Genomic DNA, 23,798 nt, shown 5'->3' on the forward strand with positions numbered 1-23,798 from the left:
GGTTGGGATTTGTGGTACACAGTGTCTGGGGCTACACGCCGGGCGAGACAGGCATATTAAACACACAGTTAGCACTATGCGCTCCTGAGATGCGCATCACGCACCAGAGCGCACATAAGACTAAGGTCTATTCCCTAATTTTAAAAGTGAAGGGAGAAAAACACGTAAGAGGGGAGGTTATTCTCCAGACAGACAGCTGCCCTTTGCAGATGTGTCTGGAGGGAAAAATATGTAGGCTGTGTGATTATTTGCTTATTTTCTCCTCCCTTAGGTTGGATACTGAAGGTGGCGCTTGGACACTGTTGCAGGCGCCTGGATGCGTCGGTGCGCCTGCCTGACTGCCTGCCTGCTGTAGACGGATGCATTTTAGCAGCCGGTAATGGCTTTAGAGGAAGACTCGATGGTATCATTAACTTTAGTATAACCTCATACATTTCATGGATATGTCTAAGTAGCAAACTCTTGGCACATTTTTTCCTTATTTTTTTCCTGTTTGTTCCCATGTCTGTATTTGAATGAAGAAAATAGGTCAGTAGTACATTCTGCTTTACAGGTCTTGTTTGTAGTGTGTGAGCACCCAAAACACATCTGCAGCATCCCATGGACCCATGATTGATGAGAGTTTTGCTCCAGGCGTACACACAAATCATTTATTTAATTGTGATAACGTTTCCATATATAAAAAGCCCTTATCATAAATGAAACAGAATCATAAAGTACAAACACGTGCTATGATTTCTCATCCAAGTGGATTAATGCTCATGTAGTGTAGTATAAAGCATGCAAGCAAAGCAATAGCACTCATTCAGATGGCAACATTTGGCTGTGCAGCCTCGAGTTGAGCCCATACAGCCAGCCAGGCTCCCTGCTGAGTTTGCTGTGTCAAGAGGCAGTGTAGCATCTAGCTGGCGTCTCCTGCACCCCCTCCGCCCTCCTCCTCCCTGGCTCTGGGTGGTAGCCAGCAGTACTATTGGAGGCTGGGGCGATAAGGCGTCCTGCTTTTTTCTCTCTGTTTTGTCCCCTAGAGGGCAATCACTTACCCTTTTGAAACCCTCCCCCCACCAAGCCACCGTATTTTCCCCAGCTGGGGCTTAAGAAGTGTCTCCACAGAGAGAGAGAGAGAGAGAGAGAGAGAGAGAGAGAGAGAGAGAGAGAGAGAGAGAGAGAGAGAAAAAAAACACGAGAGAGAGAGAGAGAGAGAGAGAGAGAGAGAGAGAGAGAGAGAGAGAGAATCAGGGAGACAGAAAGAGAAAAAGAGGCACACAGGGGGAAAGACAGAGCTAAGGAGACTGGGGCATTTTGAGGGAGAAACACTGAGAGATGGAGGGGCTCCTGCCTCTCCACCCGTGGAGAGGCAACCCACTGTCTGTGTGTCTCTCTCTCAGACAGAGATAGGGCTGAAATGCTTTATCATGACCACCCTGTGCTGATTAAGCCTTATCAGATATATGTGTCGGAGCAGGAGTCTCAGGAGGTTGGCGCATGCACTTGCATGTTTTACTGTCAGCGTGTTTTTTTTCCCCTGATGGATTCATTTGAGTGGTTTTTGATCAGATCAGTGCAGACGTTGGTAGAGGAGGTTATTTCAAATTAACTGATAGCATGGTATCATATATGGGGGCAATTTGCCAGCACATATTGACTGCATATCTGTGTGGAATTCTAGGAAATTGTCCTCATATGCAGCACACGAAAGACGTAAAAGAGAGCTAAACAACACTATTATTCTGTTCTGATTTGCCAAAAGAGCACTTATTCCTTTCAGACACATTGATCGGTCATATCATACAAAATTCTAGCCTTGCCTGCAGTATTGCGCTTGAAACATTTTTTTTTTTTGTGATTTGTCCTACATATCTCATCCTAGACCGCTCCAGCCAGCCTTATCTCTTCATATGATGGTTTCATGCTGGACATGAATCACAGGGCTGCTTAATGATGAGCATGCAGGGTGGCTGTCCTGCTCATTAGCATGGCTCATTATTGGCTGTGAATGAGGTGCTGGTGTCAGCCCATACAGCCTATGAGTCATCTTAGGGAGGGTCTCATCGCCATGTCTGCCTCACACAGATGCAGCAGCAATATACCCCCTCTCCCCTCCCTCCCACCCCACGCCAACTGCCTCATTCAGTGACTGGGTTGTGGTGATAGTGAAGAGAGAGGGAGAGAGAGTTGTGGGATACTGAAACATGTTGTGTTTTCATTTCATTTTCACTCTAGAGATTACATATGATTAAACAGTGAAAATCCAGAGAGCTGCATTATCACTGTGTGATTTCTAATACCACGCACTTTCCAATACCCCAAAGGCAGATGTTTTAATGCTTATTTGCGGCTTTTCGTGTCAAGGGAGAGGACATTTTATTCCAGAGCGATGGAGTGTTGAATTAAGTGATGGTTTTCATGTAGGAACATTGAAAGAGGGTTTCAGGAGAAACAATTCCCTTTGCATTGCTTATCTAAAAGCCCCCCAAAGCAGCTGCTGCTCTCACAAAGGGCCAGTGAAGCGTTAGATCAATACTAACCCTGGCTAGAGGCTATCTGATGCTCAAAATGCATGGATCCATCTCCTCTGCATAGCCCTGAGACAGGTGTGGACTTCTGGAAACCGCTATCTGATGGCTTCACAATGGCTAAAGAAGGGGAGGGGGTGTCGGCGTGGTGGGCTAAAAGCAGTGGTGAGGAAAGGGGGGTTGTTTTGGTAGCACATAAAAACGCAAATTAACTTTTCACTTGACTGACACATTTTCGAGTATCCTGTGTGCTCAGGTTACAATGTTTATTGCCATGCAGTGAATTGGTGTTTTTCTAGCCCATATAGTGGAGTCACTTAATGGTAATCCAGTGATATGCATAGAATTTATGTAACAAGTTCCAGCAGTTTGCAAGTATAAGATAAAGCCACCCTTGTCTCTTTCCATACAGACTTAAAGTCCTTTCTATCCAGACTGTGGCTGGAGGTGAAACCTAATATCAGCTTATGAATCTTAAGATTTATAGTTTGTACGTTTGTAGCCAGTTACTGCAACCCATTTCGTTGTCTGAACTTGTGAGATGATACTAAAATGAGCTATGTCAGCTGGCCCAGAATTTGTTTCGCTGGCTGCCTGTCGCTGTACGGTCTCATTCCTCAAAGATCATGCTATCTTCCTCTCTCTCTCTCTCGAGATAAGAAGAGCTTTGACAATGAGGAGGATCTCACAGCAAGTCTGGAGGTTGTTGTTTTACCACTTAAGTGTTTGGTGCCTCCAAGGCCATTTTATGCCCGGTTGTTGCTTAACATTCTCGACTCAATGCAAATGTATCTCCAGGGTGTCGGGTTGTTTGTTGACCTCCTTGATGTGGCCTCTGTCTCTCAAGGTCCGATGCTTAGCGGATACTTGAGACTGGAGTATCTTGTCGTGAATGTAAACAGCTGATGCTTGAGCACTGTGCTGGAATGTTTGTCACACAGACACACAAATGCAATCAGAGGCCAAAGCTGCTGGTACCTTGTGTACACTTGCACTTGCAACAGCCCTCTACTTACAAACACTATTCTGGGTTTTGTCCATTCATGCACTGTACTGAAGTTTGTGAGAGGAAACTGTTTTCTAAATAGTAAAAAGTAACATTACTCTATTTCTTGGTAGAAAGCAACTATATAAACTATAAGTTTACTCAAGTACTGTACCTTAGCACACATTTGAGGTACTTTCCAGGAAAATTACAATTTTATGCTAGCCACTCAATTTATATACTGGCTATATTTAGTTTCTTTGCAAATACAGATTTTACATTCAAAACATATGATGATGTTTTTAAAATTGTATGCATTTTTAGAGCTCAAACTACCAAACAGTATACAAAGTATTTTTTTGGCCAACTTTGCATTAGTAATAATAAAATTGTGGTATTCTGCCTCACAAGGGAACACTCACCCAACCACTCCAGCATGCATTAAACCCTGAGGGAGACTATAAAGTTTGAGCATAGCCAATGTGAGACACGAGGATCGGTGTGGGTGTAGGATGGAAGTAACTGAATTCTTTAGTCACTAAGGCAATTATTGCACTTAGGAATGTGAGATATGGGAATTAGGCTTTTATTAGCTGGCAACACATAACCAGCCTTTATACAGGTGACAACTGTTTGATTTCTGTAAGAAAAAAAGCGTGAAGAGTTTCCGGTCTCAGTTCCTGTTTTTTTCTCTCTCGCTCTCTTCACAGCACAGACGCTGCCCCACAAAGCAGCGGGAATCTGCAATGGCTTGAAGGAGATGACATCATCCTGGAGCAACTCTGGCTTACACGGTACAGTGTGTTCTACAGTAATCATATTGCCATGTCATTCCCCATAAGCTCGGGCCATTTAAATCCTTTAATTATATACCAGCAGCATTGAAGCGGTGTTTACTGTAAGAGTCCAGTGTACCTAGTTTTGTATTGTACATTGTGTCTTGTGTTAATAAACTTGTGAGGAGGAAGAGCCCTCCAGGCGCTCACAGCCACTGTAATGAGAGTGTGTTTAGTCTGGAGACTGTGTAGGACTAATGCTGATGGATTGTATGGCTGCAGGTCAGGTCTTGCTCTCATACACACTGGTGGAGACTATGGAAGGAGCAGGGGAAAGTTAAGTTTGTAAGATTATAAAACATAATGTGTGTCAATCCAACCTAAAGTTATTATTACCATGTTGATACAACCTAGATGAAAACTACACATCATTACCAGTGAAATACTAAAGGAGGACGTTGTTTACAGTGGCTGGCTTTTTGGTGGTGGAGTGGTAAAACAGTTCATCAATAAAGCTGAATTGCTGCGTGCAAACATAAAGCCAAAACACCATCATTCTCAGAGAAATTGATGTTTTTTATCACGTTTACTCATGCAGTTGATTTCTAAGAAGTATGGGACGTTTTCCCACTGAAGCCATGTGGCTCTGCTCCCCTGCAGACCAGCCCAGGCTTGCCCTCAAACAAGATAAGATAGTGTTGACTACAGGACACTCTGTCTAGATGGGTGAGGGGCCCGTGCTGTGCTTAAGGGGCCAGGATACTCGGTCAGAACTGCTTGTCTAATAGCTTCCGAAACTTCTTCAACAACACACCTCCCAGCCTCTGATTAAGTAGGTTGGTAGCCAAAGTGTCCAAAACTAATCAGACGAGCTAAAATTCACTTAACTCAATGATTGGCCAGCTTTACGGAGGCGAGAAAGGAGCCAGCGTTTAAACTTTACTTCCCATTCCCTCTCTTTTTTATCCAACTATTTCTGACACTTTTCATGTGAAAAACAAAGTGCAACTATGAATGTCTTCCAGAAGAGGCTTCTTTCCTAGTACAAGCAACCCCTTAGTCACCCTCAGTCGCATCCTGTGCTCTGAAGTTTTACTGGTTTATGATCTTTGCACCACTGGTCGAATAGTGACAGTTCAAAGCAGCATGACAAATTGAGAATCCATGCCTCGTGGACAAATCTCAGGCAGCATCCTTAAGGTTTTATAATTAGCAGGTAGGATAACCCTGAATTAAAGTCAGGGATTGTTAGTTTTATTTTTTCTCTTGATGGCTTCCTCACTTTCCTTTTATTGACATTCAAGGTTAATTAATTACCCTAAAATGTCTTAAACTAAAATAATAGTTGCGCAATGACGGTTGTTTCCTAGAATTTAGTGTATCTGTCATACAGTGAGCTCTGTGAATGATCATATTTATTTTATGGCCATTACCATCTGATACATTTTTTATGTTCCGAAATTTCCAATGGTAATTTCCTAATAGCCGTTTTTATCCTTTCATTTCGAAAATATTATCCAAATGAATGCCAGAATACTACAGCTTGCTTGTCAATCATTGCTTGCGGGTTACTTTTTTAACAAAGTGATTTAGTCATAGGCTGCATGAAAACAGTATTGTAAAAAATCAGCAGCATCAATCAGGCTTTAACCTTGAAAACAAAAACAGGAAGAAATGGACCCATGGTGAGACAAACACCTGAAGCAAATCTAAGCATTCACTCTTGTTTGAACAGTGACCAGATAAGATAGCTCAAAGTTATCAGCACAAGATGAATTCCCAGAGGAACCCCCAGGAGGGGTTTCATCAATGCAGTGGGGGAAAGAAAATCAATCCCTCAAACCACAAATACTGACAAATAACCACCTAAAACTGAAGCTGAATTAGTTGTACCCTCGCCAGCTTTGTTCAGCCAGAAACCAACAAGTCTCAGAATAAAAATGTGTATAAAAGATGTAAAGAACTGTTATTCCTGAACAATGACGAAAACATGGCAAGTAAACACTGTGCTATTATGTAAACATAATCAAAATCATGTGGGACAGAATGAAAACATACTTTTTTCCTTAGTTGTGGGGCTGACTCTGGTGATCTTGCACACCATTCTGAAATCAGACGGAATAGCCATTGACCTATTTCCCATAATCATTCATCACATTCACTCATTCATTTTGACTGGCCCAGTATTAGAGAAAGTAGTGTCTTCTATGTAGATGTGAACTTCTTTAAATACCAACTTAAGTCTATAGAGAAGGTCATTTCAATATCAACCTTTGTCTGCTGGCTGAATCACAAGTAAAGTTTCCCTCAAGTATATTTATGTTCTGAGTGTATGTCTGGAGAGACCAATGGCACCACAGAAAGGGAGAAAACTTCAATGGAGTCTTGCGACTTCCTTTTTACTTTGCATTACATATGCACATATAGACTGGTATTTTCCCCAGCATTCCATCCATATCAGAGCCTCAGTATGTCCTCTCCATATACCGACTCACTGCCCTTTCCTTCATGTCTCTTAAGGATTTCTTAGACAGGCTTCAAGAAAGATTTTCATAAATGTCCTCTTTTGCAAATCCTCCACAACCCTCTGTATGCGCTGAGAGCTATCTCTATCTTAACAGTAAAGGTCATTGGAGGAGACTGAGGGATATAGAAAGGCTAAGCTGTGTGCATGGCAGAGTGTTTAACAACTATCTAGAAATCAATAATAGAAGGTTTGATAATGAGTGTGTCAAATCACAGTCACAGACTAACTCAGGTGTGGCGAAGCTTGATGCTTTCATCAGACTTTGGCCTGTTAAGTGTCTTTTACAGAGTGAACAAATTAAACATTTGGATTTTTGAGTTTTAGATTATTGTAAAAATATTAGGCCGCTCAAGTCAAGTGTTAGATATTGTTGTATGTGTCAGTAGTCACAACCTCTTACCCCTCATTGCATATTGCAGTGTGATTAGACACTGATTATGTTAATGTGTGTGTATGATTTTCTCTACTGATTATGTTAATGCATGGAAGTAATCTACCTCCTTGAAAAAAAATTAGCAGGCTCTATACCTGCAAATAAAATAATAATACAAATCTGATATCGTGAACACAAATCTCCCATTTATTATTCCAGTCTCATGGGCTCTTTTTTAAACTGAGTTCTAGTGTCAATAGAGGAGCTCAGGATTACAAGATGAGAGCTGTAAGACAATTCAGATAATGAAAAGGAAAGCAAAGTTTCGAGAAACCGCGGAAAGAATGAATTTAGTCATAAAAGTGTGAGCGGATTAGCTCTTCTCTTATTTCCAACATTTCCTCTTTGATACATCCCTACACTAATCTCATTATAAGTGTCTGTCAAGCATACATGACAATTCATTCTAACAAGGTAGAGTTTGCCGCTCCCGTTAAATTCACAGCCTTCCTCTCAAATGAAAACACATGAGAGGTTCCTCTGGAACAGACATGGGCCTAACAAGGAAAAGAGAATGAGGCTCAGCACTTTTGATCATTTCAAACGCTGACTAACACAAATAGTTTAAAATATGAATGTGTTTTCCTTACAAATGTATTCACTGTGACCATTGCAATGTTTAACAGCATAATGACCTAAGAGGTTCACAGTTGGTGCCCAGAGTTTCCCTGATGTAAAAAATACCCATAAAAATCTACATTCAATAAATGAGCATGCTGTATTTATATTCCTTTATATAGTATAGAAAAAGTAATCAAAGAGTTATTACTGTGCTTTCATTTCAGTATCTAGAAATATTGCAGTTTTACCATGAAAGTATTTGAAGAAGAAAAGGGCAGCTCATAAAACATTGTGTTCCATATAAACCTGTAGAGGAAGCAACACATAATTAGTGTCTTGTTAATTGGGGAGAACCATTATTGTGTACTTAGTGCGATGCTAGACTAAATTGTTTGCCAACAGAACATAATGATTTTACACTCAATGAATGTGTTTTGTGTAAGAACTGCCTCCCTTTTTTCTTTCAACAAGAAATGTGAAAAATATCCTGAGGCATTATTTCTGAACTACTTTTATATAACAAGCTGATTGCATAAATATTACATTCACTCTCCTTCTACACCACGTATGGAGATATATGTAACTTTCAAAGCCAAACTAGCTAGAAGGATGGCTGTAATACGCTTCAAACCAACTGCCTAGATATATCATGACCCGCGCGATCTCTATCTGTCCATCACTGGAGTAATCTGACCATTGCGGATAAATACTGTGAAAGGTCTTAAAGCACTAGGAAGACCAGTACCTTAATCATGGCTAATCCCTGGTAGCTAGACATGTCTTGGGGGGACACAGGACGGACACATCACCCCAATTAGCAGTAGCTATAGCTTTAAAAACCCTGTCATTAGGAGCCCATAACCTTCCTGTCACTCACCGTAGCTGCTGCAGCCTCTACTTAGTGCACTGTTACAATTTGTCACATTTATGCGCAACAGTAATGTAGATTTAAGAACGTGGAAGCATACACATACAATGATTTCAGAAAAGTAAATGGTGATACAGGAAGTCAGTGCATATAAACAAATTTCAGCGAGGCAAATTGGGCATACGCCATGTTCCTTAAGGGTGTAGAACCGTAATACGCTGATTTATGTATGACATTCCTTCGAGCATTAATATGAATAGACTGGGAATGTTGCCCAAGCCACAGAGTGCCCACACTATGTTCAATGTACTCCATGGCAGATGTATTAGAATTATACCTGGGAAAGAAACATGCATTTCAGATACCTTTCTGTTGGTTAATGAATGATAGGGGAACATGTACATGCATTTTGAATGTCCATATAGCTATCAGCTCAATATGCTGATAGGGTCCCTGGTGTTTTAGTGTGAGATAGTCTTTGCAGGCCTTTGCTGGTAGACAGTGGAGCATTAAGTGTTATCTTGGAGAAAGCACGACCATTAAGCCTGCAACAATAAGACCAGGGTCAAGGATGAAGTTGAATGACAGCTCAGGATGAATATAATTTCCGAGGAAGCGATAAAGAGGGGTCTTGTACTCACACTAAAAAGCAGAATAATAATTTTTTCACCAGGTTGTCTGCTCCTACACATTTTCATTCTTTGGTCCATTCTGGAGCGAAGAGGTCACATATAAAGGAGGACAATGACCAAGCTGGTGAGATTGATGGTGAGGATGAACAGGCCAGCGGAATCTTAGCTAAATCAAAGCTATTCACCGTTAATGAAAATAAGAGAGAGACCGCACTGTAAATCATCTTATGGTCTAATGTATTAGTGATAATGAATTCACGCTGCCACATTTAACCTTAGTTTTGCAATTCATTATATTTGAGATTAACAAGGGAGGGAACTTAAGTGAACTGTCTGCAGGGAATTACAGCTGGGGCCTCATTGTCAATCAAGGATTGTGTTCCGATGTCTTTCATTAGGGTTGGAGGAATTAAATAAGACTTTCTTTTAATGGCGGATGGCTCTCCCATTTAACGCTCCTCTTGCTCTCCCAAGATGGTTAACTCTTCATTACCCAAATTAAAGGCATCCATCTCTGTTGGCTCCTGCCACATTGCCATGACCTCTACCTGTCAAAACTTTCATGTAAGCTCTTGAGTGATGGATGATACCCCCGAACCCCATTGTCAAAATTATCCAGTGACTGTCCAACCCTCTCTGATCCATTCAATCCATCTCCCCAGGCTACGTGCCACCAGCCATGATTTTACAATGAAGCTGAGGCGCTAATTTACTCTCATAGAAATTAGAAACTACCTTTTAATTATATGCCTGGGAGTGTTCTAAGAGTTCACAAGGATCACCCCCAAAGCTTTTAACTCGACTTTGTCGGGGCTGATCATTTATATTCTTCGAACGTGTTATTTCAGGGGTCGTTCAACATACCTAGGACCAGAGGGAATTTGAGAAACCATCAGGAGTAGGAAAGAAGTGTTGAAATCAGTCACATTTGAAGGTCACAGTTGTCTTTAAAGGATATGATCAGATGGGAAAATACTTTAATGACCCAATGCAACAAAATGAAAAAAATATTTCAGAAAAGGTCTGGCCAAGAAAGAAAACAGTTTTTTGAACATCATTAACTATTGTGTAAAGGGACTTGATCACTGATTTCGAAACCCTTTATATATGTGGAGCTCCAATCAATACATGATATGCACTGTGGGTGTTACTGGCTCAGCTCTGGAATTGCATCATGCTAAACTGTTTACAGACAGTCTTTGTTGACAAAGGAAACACAGTTCTCTGAACTTCCTCCCTCTTTTTTCTTCTTTATTTGCATCACCTTCAGACACATGTAAATATTCAAACACATGCCACACGTCATACATAAAACATGATATAAGTGGTCCCATTCTTGTCTGACCTCTTGTCCTCCTGCTTCTCTCCCAGACAGATGTAGATAACGCTGCAGACACACCTCACTTCCTGAGAGGAGAGTTATAGCTTCCTGGGAGAGGCACTGCCGTCCCCTGGAGCCCCGAGGAGTTCGACAGCTACCTATGGAGAGGGCACGTCTCTGACTTGTAGACCTGCTCTGAGCCTTCTCCTCTCACTTTGAGATCCTCCGTGTACCTGTCAAAGGGTCAAAAGGGTATGCTCACTGCAGACAACAGGACTGTGTTTGTGTGTCTGGGTGTGTTTGTGTTTGCATGTGTGCACGTGTGTGTGTACGTGTGACCCCCCCTACGATGACAGATGCCAGGCTGTTTATGTGTGAGGTGTGGGAGTGCTGGGTGGGCAGGTGGGTATACACGCATGTGTTTGCGAGTGCATGTGTGAAGGGAAGTGTGTGTGGTTTGTTGTGGGTGGGTTTGAGCAGTAGTATAATGTGAGAAACTGCACTTGTCAGAATGTGCAGACATGCGTGTGAATGTATTTGCATACATGGGCATATGTGTGCGCACGTGTCTGTATCTGCACACACTCTGTGAGTTTAACTGTACCGAGAGTCAAATGAGAACCTGTTACCAGGCTCCAGAAACCCAAAACTGCTGTCCCAGAACCAGAGCATAACAGATGGGGGGTAGCTGCTGCTCTGGCAGCCAAGCAAATGATGAGCTAATCGTAGCGAAGGAGGTGACCATAGTTGGTTACAGCTTATTCAGGATTATGACTCAATCACGGAGGCTTATGGCACTTAGGTAATTATTTAATCAAAGAGTGGACGTGTCAATAGAAGTCGACAAGAGATTAATTATAAGTCGGGGATGACTTCAACTCATTGTTTTTACTGGTCTTCTCTCTCGACGCTGGCAGGAGGGAAAGTTGATGGGATCATTGGGAAGGGTGAGTGACAGCTCTAGTGGAGCAGGAATAATCAGAGTGGTATGGTTAACACTAACCACCCCCTTAGCATGGATTGGGATCAATACAGTGCTATCCTTGATTAAAATGTTTAATTAGCTGTATTAAAGTGCAATAGGAAGCTAAGGAAGTGAGAGAAAACATCCCTTCTCCTCTGTGTGTGGATCAGTGGGGATCTTTAACATCAGTCGGTTTCATGAGCAAACTGTTGCTCTGCTGATCCACTGCAGCCGATTACTGGTGGCTCAGGCAATAGGAAACAATGGGAAGCCGTACATGCATTTTTGTCGTAATGAGTGTGCATGAGTGAGTGTGTGTTCTAAGGGCTGGGTTATACTAGAAAAAGAGTGGTTTGTACAACATCTTGTCCGACACACTCGGACACAAAAAATAACCCAGATGTGCCAAGAATGAAAAAAGAGCTGGAGAGAGAATCTCAAACCCTGGCACCTCTCTCACCTCCACACAGCTGGGCCAATCACAGTGTGAAGTGGGTGTGAATGTTGTTTCAGAAAAAGGTACAGAAATGGTCGGACACAACCCCCCCCAAATCCTACATCGAAAAGGTGTCTATGTGTTGGGAGGGGGGTGGTTGAAGCTGGGAAGTATTCTGGCCCCTTAAGCCCTCTGTCACAACTATAGGAGAAGAAGCAGGCCAGTGGCAGCAAGGAGAAGGTGTATGAGTCACTCAGCCTATCCTTAGTAACCTGCCATTATTTATAGAAGACTGTGGGAGGATGAAAGGCACTGGAGAATTCTCTCTTAGTTATCTGCCAACAGCTTTCTACTAATAACTGTCATTTCTAAATGTATAGGGGCTTTCATGTTGACAGGAGTGACCTGGTGTAAAGTATCATCACATCTTAAAGATTGCAGTGATGATATACAAAATAGACTGCCCCCAAACTACTACTCAACTTCAGACACATGACCTGAGGAAATAACTAATTTAAGCAAAGAAGTGGTGCCAAAATATGGCCTACACTTAGTTTTTTTTAATTGTTTAATCTTTTTCATGGTTCTTGTACCAATCATCTAAATATTTCACTCCTCTAACCAGCCTTCAAGAGGAGGAATGAAGCTCTGTGAAGCTTCATGTATGCTGATTCAAGGGATTCCCCTCCATGTGTTTTATCCAGTCCTGCTGTTTTATTTGGCTGATGGGGAACAGGATGTGAGATTTACACCAGCGGGGAAAAAACGGGGGCAAGTTGAGACACAAAGATGGACATGGCGGTTAACTCCCTGATTGTGTCACCAGAGAAGAGAGATAAATGGTGAAAGGAAAACAAGCAAGGGGAAGCTGACTATTTTTCTAAAAGCTGCACGGAAGTTTCTAATTATATCCACTCGGAGACCTGTAACCTCCACTGAGACACTCAGCCACACACTGACACACATTCACCACCATATACACACACACACACACCGTTGCAGAGACCTAACCTTTGCTGGCCTTGCAGTCCCCTCCGAGCAAGAACCAAATTAGATGGCGAGAGGAAAATAATGTCCCCCGTCTTTGCTGCTGTTAAAGGCCAGTAATCTCTCATTTACACTGACATTAAGGAGAGGCAAGTTTCACACTAACATACTCCTGTCATTAAAATAGTGAGGGAGAAGAGAAGAGAAGAGGGGAGAAGAGAGGAGAGGAGAAGAGAAGAAAAGAGAAGAGACGAGAAGTAAAGGTGTGTTGTGTGTGTGTGTGTGTGTGTGTGTGTGTGTGTGTGTATAAGGGGTTGATTGAGGGCAGGGCTGTCATGCCTGGTAATATGGAAGCTAAGCCACCGAGCCCCGAGCCCCAGGCGGGCAGATGGTAGGGTGGGCAGTGAGGGGTGAGGGTCCCCTGTCTCTAATTCTCAGCTGCACTTGTAAGATATGCGCTATGTATGAAATGTGTTGGCAAGGATCCATGTCCTTCAACTCCTTATGCACCCCTAGCGGCTCCACCCAAGCCAGCTGTGTCTGTGTGAGCTCACTGGGCTCTGACAGCAGGGATCAAAACAACATGTGAACCAGCCGTGACACCGACCACCATCAAAACAAGTGAGCAGCCACGACAAGGCTCCCATAGCTACATCACAAGAGGTGAGGTGTGTTATGAGCGGCGCCGGGCATCCTGCGCGCGTGTTTGCGTCTCTATCAAACACAACGATGGCTAATGCATTAGTCAGTCATCGTGTCACGCTGTGATGTTGCTGAGCACAATTAGCTCTTTGAGCTGCAGTGGAAACCAAACGTGAACCAACATGAACCTTGGAGCTTTGTATTCAGATCAAGAGAAAGCTCAAAGCTCTAGCAAACTTTGTTACCTTTTTTTTTTTTTTGCTTGAAAGTGAGTGAGACACTTACAAAAGCATACCTCACAAAGACAATGAGACAATGAGAGAGAAAGACAGAGTGAGTAAGCAGGAGAGGAGGATAAAAAAAAGTTTGAGCAGTGTGCTCGTATATTGATGGTTAACTTCCAGTCCATATGGGCCAAAGACAGGAAACGTGTGCTTTCCTGTTTGATTATATTGGAACAGAAGAAGCTCAAAGATAGACACAGGATGGTAGAGGTATTAGATAGGCCTGCTTATTTTAACTGCTGCACAGGTGTTCTCAATGAAGAAGCCCATTCATGGACCTATTTAATGCTGAGGGTATAAAAAAAGCAGGAGGATGAAAGAATAATACAAAAGAAAAAAGAATGAGGAAAACATCAAAGCTCCGACAGATGAAGTATCAATCAACTGATAAATGCCTCTGGACTCGAGTTGGTCCCAGTTGCAAAAAAGGAGCTCCATCCTTGGAAATTCTTAATCAGTCTAATGGAAATGTCGACGGGGGTTAAATTCAGATATGAACTGTACGAACTGCCTTAATATACATCAAAATCTATTGTTAACAAACCTCACTCTGCTTTTCCGTAGATCCAAACAAAGTGACACAGAATGAGATGTATAGCATCGCAGCCCTCCCCTCATCTCTCTCTCTCTCTCTCACTCACTCACTCACTCACTCACTCACTCACACACACACACACACACACACACACAGACACACAGATGTTACTTCTGTCACACTTGGGCCAATTTTTCTTGGCAGCGAGGTATTGTCAGTAGTATTTGTAGGTGACTGGATCAGATAATCAGTTGTTTAGCTGTCCTCTTCTACCCACAGGAAGGAGCTGACAGCTTTAGGCCATCGCTTGGGTCAAGTATTAGAGGCCTGCTGCAGTACCTTGGTGTCCACACACACAAACAAACACATATACACACACACAGTTTGATGCTCTGTGCTGCACTCACAGCAGATGGAGTCCTGAGTGACACGTCCTGGCAGAGGAAGGTTACATCATGTAAATAATGTGATACTCTGCCAGACACTTTAATGACATCAGATTTTAATTCCACCTCTGTGTTTTATGCCACACACACACACACGCACATTTCCTCCAACTATTTACTATGCTGGTTTGCATCTGTAAGCCCCAGCTGGCATTGAAATTATATTTATGGTAATTATGAACTTGATTATGACATTTTAACTTAATGTATTTTTAAGTTCAGAATACTTACTTGCACACCGAGGTATTTTGCTGAATATTCTCCACTTGACAGCGCAGCCCTGCTAACCATATGCTGTTGAAAACTGATTATTAGATTTGATTAATGTGTACCATACACAATTACGGAAATATAATTGAACACAGTGGTCGTTTTTGGCACTGCTCCCTGACAGTGGACATGTGCCGACACGACTAAGGGAGTTAAAAAGGCCAAGCAGCTGCAGAGGCAGACGTGCCTTCTGCTTGGGCCAAAAAAATGTTATATGTTGAAAGTATATTTCACTGTATTGTTTACTTAGAAGCCCCCAGATGTTGTGAACATGTGGATATTTTATATGGTAGTTAACAGCAGGTCACGCTTGGACTGCCACTCCCTCAGAAACAATTAATAAACCATAAACAGTCTAATGTCCTCTCCGCTGAGCATTAAGTTCATACTGCTTCCATGCAGAGAAGAAAGGCAGTGAAAATCCGCTTTTGGTTCAGTGGGGGGGTTTCTTTTAACTTTTTACAGCTCCTCTGCCGCAGAGCTGTAGCTGTATAAATAAGGTGGTTCATTTGACCGGCAATGTGGAGACGGTGCTGTGACAGTAAACTGATCATGGGGCTGAACTTCCCGACCCAGGCTGTTGTTGTTTGCTGCCGTCCGCAGACACCTAATCCAAAATGTAAGAGTAGTTTGTTTCAAGTGGGGCTTGTTCTAACATGATACAAGTAAATATAGCTGTTGTCTGGTGGCGTCTGGTCTGATTAGTGTGCCATGAAAGGCTCCATTGAGCACTGGAATCTGGTTTATGCAACACATCCAATTATGAATGTATAAATGGATGACTAGATCCCAGCTTTGAAGGCAGATGGAAAATTCATTACACCAAACAAGCCTAAATGGGAAACATGAAAATGTCTAGCTTCTGTACGCTTTTTAACAGTAAATCCAATAGCTTGATCGTCACCTGCGCCAAGGGTTAAATGTGTCAAATATGTAATTGCTTGTCAGGGCACAAGGGAACACCTCAACAATGTTTTAAGCAATCAAAATAGACTATTTGTGTATAAAGTTTATGCAGACCCAATGTGCAGGTTGGGTTAAGTCATCACAGCCCCAGGAGCTAGCATTCTGAGTTTCATCATCACACATGGCTTATCCTTTACCCAGGATCCTCTAGCAGGGGTGATGGGGTCAGCCAGCCATCAGAGGAAGCCATCACTGAGTAGCTGACCCCTCCTCTGGCCCCCACCTTTCATCTGTCTCTCTGATTAGTTTGCCCATGTGACAGATAGCAACTTAAAATGAAACGCCCCATAGACACCCTCCCGGGAGAATCTCTCAAGCAAGATATATATACACATTCTTGCTTCTCTGCTACTGAGTGCACTTTCAATTACAAGAGGAGAGGTGGGCCTTCAGATGTTCACTACTCATGGCTCAGAGCTCTGCTAGGTCTGTTGGCTCTAGAGAGTAAATCCATCCACTTGGCTTCAGCTGCATATCAGGTGTCCTCTGGCTTGTCTCTCATGTGTGATTGGTGTGTACCTACCCCGCAGCAGCAGATGGGACTCTGCTTGATGTGGTGGCATCCAATATCCATTCAATCTAGACATTATGTAATGGACGGCTAACAGAGGTTCAAACTAAACCTCACAGCCGCTATGTCTTACCAGCCAGTGGTCGCTGTGCTTATACAGAAGGAGGTAAATTCTTATCAGTTTAAAGGTGCATTATTCTTCCTGAAAGACTGTCGAGTACATGACTTGAACATTGCACACATTAGTCTCTACCTATTGTAGAGAAGTGACAAAAGAATGAAGTTCACTATGGTTGTAAAGGTGCTCTTTAGACAACAGGTACCTTTTGTAAGGTTGATTTCAAGATCTCCCTTCGCTTCCACTTAGAGAAGTGTAGGCTGCGTGTTGATGAAGTCATCAGGGGGTGATTTGGCTGATATACGAGGAGACCTATTGCTCATCAGAAAGCTATCCGCAATGCTGATTGAGTCATATGTAGAGCCGCTGGGATAATTTGTCACAGGCCTGCCAGGTCAATGGACTTTGATTGGAACACGGTATGAACTCGAGGATTTCCACTGAGTTGAGTACTCTCACACCCTCTCTCTGTCTCAAGATCTTTCCTCTTGCCCCGCCACATTCTGATTCTCTGTGTTTTTTTTAAAGCTTTCTGAGTTACACTCTTGCCTTGTTTTTTCCTCTTTCAAACTTGATCAAAAACGATCCATCTCTTCTCTGGCCTCTGCGTTTGTTTCTGCTCACTTCTCTCTCTGTGTCCCTAAATTTCCCCGGCTTCTCCCTGGCCTCAGCCTGGGGGCCCACTCTGCTTGTTGAATGGTAACAGAATCTTCTGGAATGACCCACTGAAATCGCTGGGCTGATTCACTGATGTTTCTGTCAAGGAGAGGCACAAAGTACAGGACTGTGCTATATCCCCTCACAAAACTAACGGTGTCCATTACAGTGAAGATCTGTGTAAAAAGGAATAAAATAGGGGGCCCTGAGCTTGAACGACCTGTTTTAATGTGACAGAAAGAAGAGGAGAGATGCATAACCATGTACAAACGCACATACACAAACACATATTTCCAAGAAGAACAGAAACTTTGTCTGAGACACCTGTTCATTTTCCTGTTAAGTTTGAAACTTTGAAACACGTGTCTTAGCTGGGGAGCTGTAACTCTGCCAAATGCTTGAATATACAAGTTCAGCTGTGCACTGTAACTTTTAACACTTCACAGTGAAAATCACAGCCTTGGCACTCCTAAGCCGAGTAACTCGGTTCCCCTTCATTACCTTTCTCCAGAAAAAAAGGAAGGAAGAAAAAAGAGGGAAAGACAGCGAGCGGTTTGAAAAGGGTGAAGGAGAAAGGATGTGAACTTGAATAACTTCCATAAGGAGCATGGCATAATACCTGCAGTGAGTTTCAAAAACCACAAGATCTTTCATCTGACTGTTTTGGCATCGCCGGGCGGGAGCCTCGGCACTGACCATAACATAGGTATGCCTAATCCTCTTTCATCTACAATATCGAACAAAGGGAGTATCTGTCCGAGTGAAGAGGGAGATTCTGCAGACATAAAAGGCTGACGGGGGAGTGTTGCATGTCTGTACCAACATTGTCCTGGTCCTTATTATTCTTTGCACATAGCTGTAAGTCTAAACAAGACCCGCTTCCTGAGGAGGACTGCTGTGCACTCACGCTGGCCCTTGTGTTGTTCTGCTCCATCGTGTGTGTGAGGGAGTGTGCGTTTGTGTGCGCGAGGCCGCTGCGCTGTTGAGATGACCCTGCTTTCTTTCTATAGGGGCTTTCACTCTGCAAGAGCTCAGGCCCTGTACAGAGGGAGCCTGTGCTGGTACCTCTCTTAGTCTCTCTTTCTTGTACAGGCGTCTCTTCTCGCTCTCTCTCTCTCTCTCTCTCTCTCTCTCTGCAGCAGCAGCTTGAGTACTTCCAGCTGCTGACATTGAATACCGCCTCCCACACACACACACACACACACACACACACACACACACACACACTCGCAGGTACAAACTGGTCCAGTATAGAACACATGTACACACACACACACGCACGTATACACATACCTCCCTCGTTTAAAATGCCTGCAGTAGTTTCTCATTGCCTCTGCATTTGTCCTTCTCCTGCCTCTATATGTGGTGCATTTATGGTGTGGGTCTGCAGGTCTGCACGCACGCCAGTCCCCTTCACCCTCATCTACCCTCCTGTGTCTGTGCCCCCAGACAGGGTGGATATGGGTGATGATTTATTGTCCATATCCATAATAGACCCTCCAGTCTCTCCACAGAGGCTGTGTCACAGGCCGTAGTAGGTAACCGGCCAAGAAACACACCTTGCAGCAAGCAGCTCTTCCCTCACACCAAAGAAAACTACAGCAAAGCAAAACAAGACAAAACAAAACACAAGGAGGTAGAATGCAGATAAAAATCCCTGCCAGAACATGACTGCGTCAATGCGGCCTGGTAGAGACTTAAAAACAAATATAGATGCACATGCGCACCCACACATACACCCAGAAGAAAAACTAGAGTTCCTCAGTAGCAGCTCTATGTCTGTCAGTTCTTTCATCATGTTATAAAATAAGAGGAGAGCACCAGAGGAACCTGTTGCTGGGCTATAAGACTGAAGCAGCCCAGGGAAAAAATGGTAATGCAAGCGAGAGCGGCGGCAGGGGTCTGCCGGGGTGTAACCATAGCTGCTAAACTTGCATTCAGGCCTTTTCCAGAGCTGGGCTCGGGGTATGCAGACGACCTAGGGGCTGGAGACTTAGGGAGGACTTTAAGCCTCTTTGTCAAGCTCCTCGGAGCTCAGTCGACCGCTGTGAAGAGGCCAAGGCATGCAGCTGTCTAGCAACAAGAACCCCTCATACCACAGATACTGGCCTGTGGTTAAGGAGTGTGTGTATGAGTGTGTATGTGCTTCACATTGTGTGCCTGAACATGTGGGTTTGAATTTTGTGAAAGTGGGCTCTTGATAAATATCGCACCAGGTGAGACACTAGGTATGTGGAAGGCTGAGGAACTATGTTCTGAATAAAACCAAAAGTCTAATACATGCTTATACTAGTTGTAATTAGTGTTTAAATTGATAAAAAACCAGATACAAACACACTATATATGTAATTCTGACCTCAATGTAATGTCAGTGTAAGCGATGACGTGTGTAAGTTGGTCTTTTTAATATCAAACTTAAACCCTACACTGCACCTCAACAGAGAAACACTGTTAAAGATACATAATGAGGATTTTTGGTGCTAAAAAGACCAAAATCCTTGTTCTGTCAGTCCTCTAACTCAGACTGCTGAACCCATATTAGCTTCAGTTGAATGGATTTTTACACAAAATGAGGACTGAGGATATTGAGGTTTGAAATCTCTTTAGGGGGATCTCTCAATGGTCAGTATGGACAGGAGAAATAATTACAGCAAACAATAAATCTTTCAGTGTATATATGAGCATGTCAGTATTGTTTTAAAATGAACTTGAAAAAATTAGATTTTTAATTTAAGACTTTTAATTGATCATGACCACTGCGATGAATCACAGTTTTTGTGGAAATTTAGAAAAGCAGTGTAGGAATGACATTTATCAGTGCTTGAGATCTACAGAGCTTTTAATAGACACCTCATTTACATGAAGCACAGTCTCTGAAAAGGCGCCCACATCAACATGCCACTGTCTCACTTTCTTGAGCCTTGTGACATGCGCCACAGACAGAGACAGTGGACAACATGGTAAACCTAAGTGCTGTCTTTCCATGAAAGTATTATCAGTGAAACTAACACCTTCTTTGGAATGCCACAGAACTGCCTGGAGACATGGAGGAGCTAGTTTTATGAAGCCCGTCCCTGCACTGCTCCAAATGAGCCACGGTGAATTCTTCACCGCCAGTCAATCCCTGGGGAGGCAGTCAAGAAAACCCTATTATATTTGGGGGCAGGCACCGCTCAAACTGACAGCAACTGCTGCGACAGCAAAGCTCGCAGAAAGAGAGAGAGAGAGAGGTATGTTCACCATCTCTACGTGACAACAGAGTAAATTGCACACAAGTTGGTCTCATTTGCTTTGGATTGTGGAGCGGCACAAAGAAACAATGGACTTTGCAGTTAAAATTGAACGAACCTTCTGAATTATGCTAACATCTCCAATTCAGAATGGCTCCATCTTCACGCTTGTCTTGTAAAATGCTGCTTTGTTGGTTTCACGCAAGCCCAAATAAACCTATAAAGCGCTGTTCTTAAAAACACTTGCTTGTGTTGCTGAATGTCATTTGAATAGTGTATTAGTAACTGATTAAAATAAGTTACATTTATAAAGCTAGATACTTTTCACAAAGTCCTTCCATGTTCAGACCAACTGGCTCTCCATTGCTTACGTCTACTATTTAAAACCATTTATTCATTTAATAGCCCACTCCAAATGGCTACACCTGTAATCATAATCCTCAGTTGCTAAAATTGTGCACACAGACACACACAGAAAACCACAAACCTGCTATGGAATGCTACTGGAACGGGTCAATTACTGCAGGCGTGTGGTCAGAAGTCCCTTCTCTAAGAAATATGTATGAAACATTAAAGCAACAGCAACAGAGTAACACGAACAGAGCAGAAGCATGGGAGGAAGCGAGACCACAAGTGTTGGTTTCAATCTGAGGGATAACATGGAAAAGGTCAAGTCTGAGTCGGCAGATCACACATAATCACCTCCCACACAATGCTGCTGCCCTATTCCATGGTAGCCTCCTGATGAGAGGAGATAGACAGTGTGAGACACAGACAGATAGAAAGCAGGGGAGGGTGAGAGAGAGAGAGAGAGAGAGACAGACAGAGAGACAGACAGAAGAGAGAGAGAGAGAGAGAGAGAGAGAGGAAAAAAGACTGAAATAAGAGGAGAAGGAGGCATTATCATTCCAAGCATCAACCCCATAGCAGATGTGCTGCTTGTCTTGGGCTGTGAAGGAGTGGCGTGTGACCCTGTTCACCTCAGGCCTAATGAAAGATTGACTGACTGACTCACCTCACTATGCCAGCGTGTATGTATGCTCGACCAAATATTATTGGATGCAGGGCCTGGAAATGATCTAGGAGCTTAAGGAGGAAGGAAAAAAGGACATCCCAGGACATTGTCTGAATGCAAGGCCGTAAAGTGAACTAATCAGAAAGTGAACTGCGGGTCTGTGCTACAGGCAGAGAAGCACAAGCAAAATGAAAAGAGATCTGTTCGTGTCTACTTACGCCAATGTTTGTCATGGAACTGGATTCAAGGCTTCAGGGTAGTCTGGGAGCTTATTTCAGATCACAGTCTGTGATTTAGGAAGTCCAGAAACAACCACAATTTATGTAACACACATGCATCTGCAATAATATTTCTGTGTATTTATAAGAGAAAATGCCATCCAGAGGCACTATACTGTTTATAGAAATATAAACACACAACTAACACAAACTTTACACATTGTAAGTAGCAGAATCAGAATCATTGGAGAATGAAAACATCTTTTCCATATTTTTTTAATACACCTACGCACACACCAATACGCCTTTAAAGCTAGCAAAACATGCATATAAATCTACACTTGTATACACTGACACGTATACATACATCCACACTCTGTGAATTGAGCACACTGCTCAATATTCAAAGTTCTAGGTCACTCAATTCTTCCTGTGGCAGCATGGCATCACTTCAATACCTTTTACAGTAAATCAGCCTTTATCCCACCCCCTGCCAATGGTCCATTTGTGTATGTATAGCAAGAGGTTACACACAGAACACACACTGGGCAACCTTGGTTTGAGTATATAAATCATTTGTACATGCTACGCTGTTTTTTGAAGAGCCCACACCTGATCTGTAAAAAGTATTACACAATTAATGTTTACGCTGGAGGTCACAGAGCAAGGATAAGCAGCTAATCTTGCAAAATGCAAATAGGCTACATGTATAAGCAGACATAAAAGCACCCATTCAGGTGCTTGTGAAAGGAAAATTATAGGGAGAAAGATACAAAAACATAATTATTAGATGTAATAATTAGAGCAAGCAATAATCATTTTATATTTTTACTCACACACACTTCACACACAAATCAGCAATGTGGGTTGAGTGTTTTTGCACCACTGTCAAAGAATCTGTGGTGCTATAGCTCCCAGTTACAGAAATACATTCAGTGTTGTAGAATACCACAAACAGTGATAGAGAATGAATTTATTCCTGATATATTAAAAGCACATCACATCAGTATAAGAGCGCAGTTGACAGAAAAGCAATACCAGTCCAAAACATGCAATTTTCCTCCCCATTTTACAAGCATTAAGGAGAAATTAAGCATCTTTAGAGGAGTCAGTCGGCAGAATTCATGTTTCAAATAATGTTTGCCGAATGAATTAAGTTCTCCAAATCAGACGTGTGAACCTCAAATCATCTTATGTCAAAATTAATAATGAAGTTTTACAGACATCAAGACGGGTGACTCTTTCTGCCATATCCAATTAGTTCTTCAGTGCCGTCTGGGTGCCTTTACAGTGTCAATCAGCAGGCAGTAAACATTGTCTTTCAGCAGCAGTCTACCTCAGGGGGACTGCCTTTAAACAACAAAGTCAGCTCTTTGATACCTCCCCTTCTCACCTTTCAGCACAGCCATCCCCAGACGTAAAAGCACACCTTCCCATAAAACACAGCCACAAAACACTAATACACCCTCTTTTTAGACTTTATGGCCTCTCCTCACACAATTACCCATGATCACACAATCAGCGTTTGATTTTACGACTCAGACCCGAGCTGTGGGTATGTAGGTAAATGTGTGAGTGTGTGCATGCCGGCGAAGGCGAGAGGAAGGGGAGGAGGTCGCGCCACAGACACGTGTGAGCGAAAACTGCGCATTTATGTACAGACAGGCACATAAACACCACCGTGCGCAGACAGAGAGCTGAGCAGACACATGCGTGCAAACACACACAGACGCAGCTCTTCTCCCCTCCACCCGTCGTCTCTCTTTAGCCTTTCTCTCCTTGCCCTTAGCTGTTTCCCAGATTCCAGATGACGTCCTGACAGGAGGGCTGAGTGACTGGAGGTGAGGCTGTGTGATGACAGACCAGGGCCTTTATCAGTGACCAGCACACTGCCAGCTTGCTG

At 42.9% G+C, this 23,798-nt stretch overlaps 1 long non-coding RNA gene across 6 annotated transcripts; it reads left to right on the forward strand.

The window, feature by feature from the left end:
- The first annotated feature begins 201 nt into the window (after nt 1–201).
- On the forward strand, nt 202–20,904 carry LOC127359853 (uncharacterized). Of its 6 annotated transcripts, none has more exons than XR_007882985.1 (5): nt 202–376; nt 4,209–4,292; nt 10,667–10,868; nt 12,642–13,266; nt 20,463–20,904. It is a non-coding gene; the product is annotated as an uncharacterized LOC127359853 (long non-coding RNA). The 6 variants fall into 6 exon arrangements; XR_007882990.1 differs by having other exon boundaries at nt 13,191–13,266; XR_007882989.1 differs by lacking the exon at nt 12,642–13,266 and having other exon boundaries at nt 202–403.
- The last annotated feature ends 2,894 nt before the right edge of the window (nt 20,905–23,798 follow it).

This window comes from Dicentrarchus labrax, unplaced genomic scaffold, assembly GCF_905237075.1.
Source record: "Dicentrarchus labrax unplaced genomic scaffold, dlabrax2021, whole genome shotgun sequence".
NCBI classification, from domain to species: Eukaryota; Metazoa; Chordata; class Actinopteri; family Moronidae; genus Dicentrarchus; species Dicentrarchus labrax.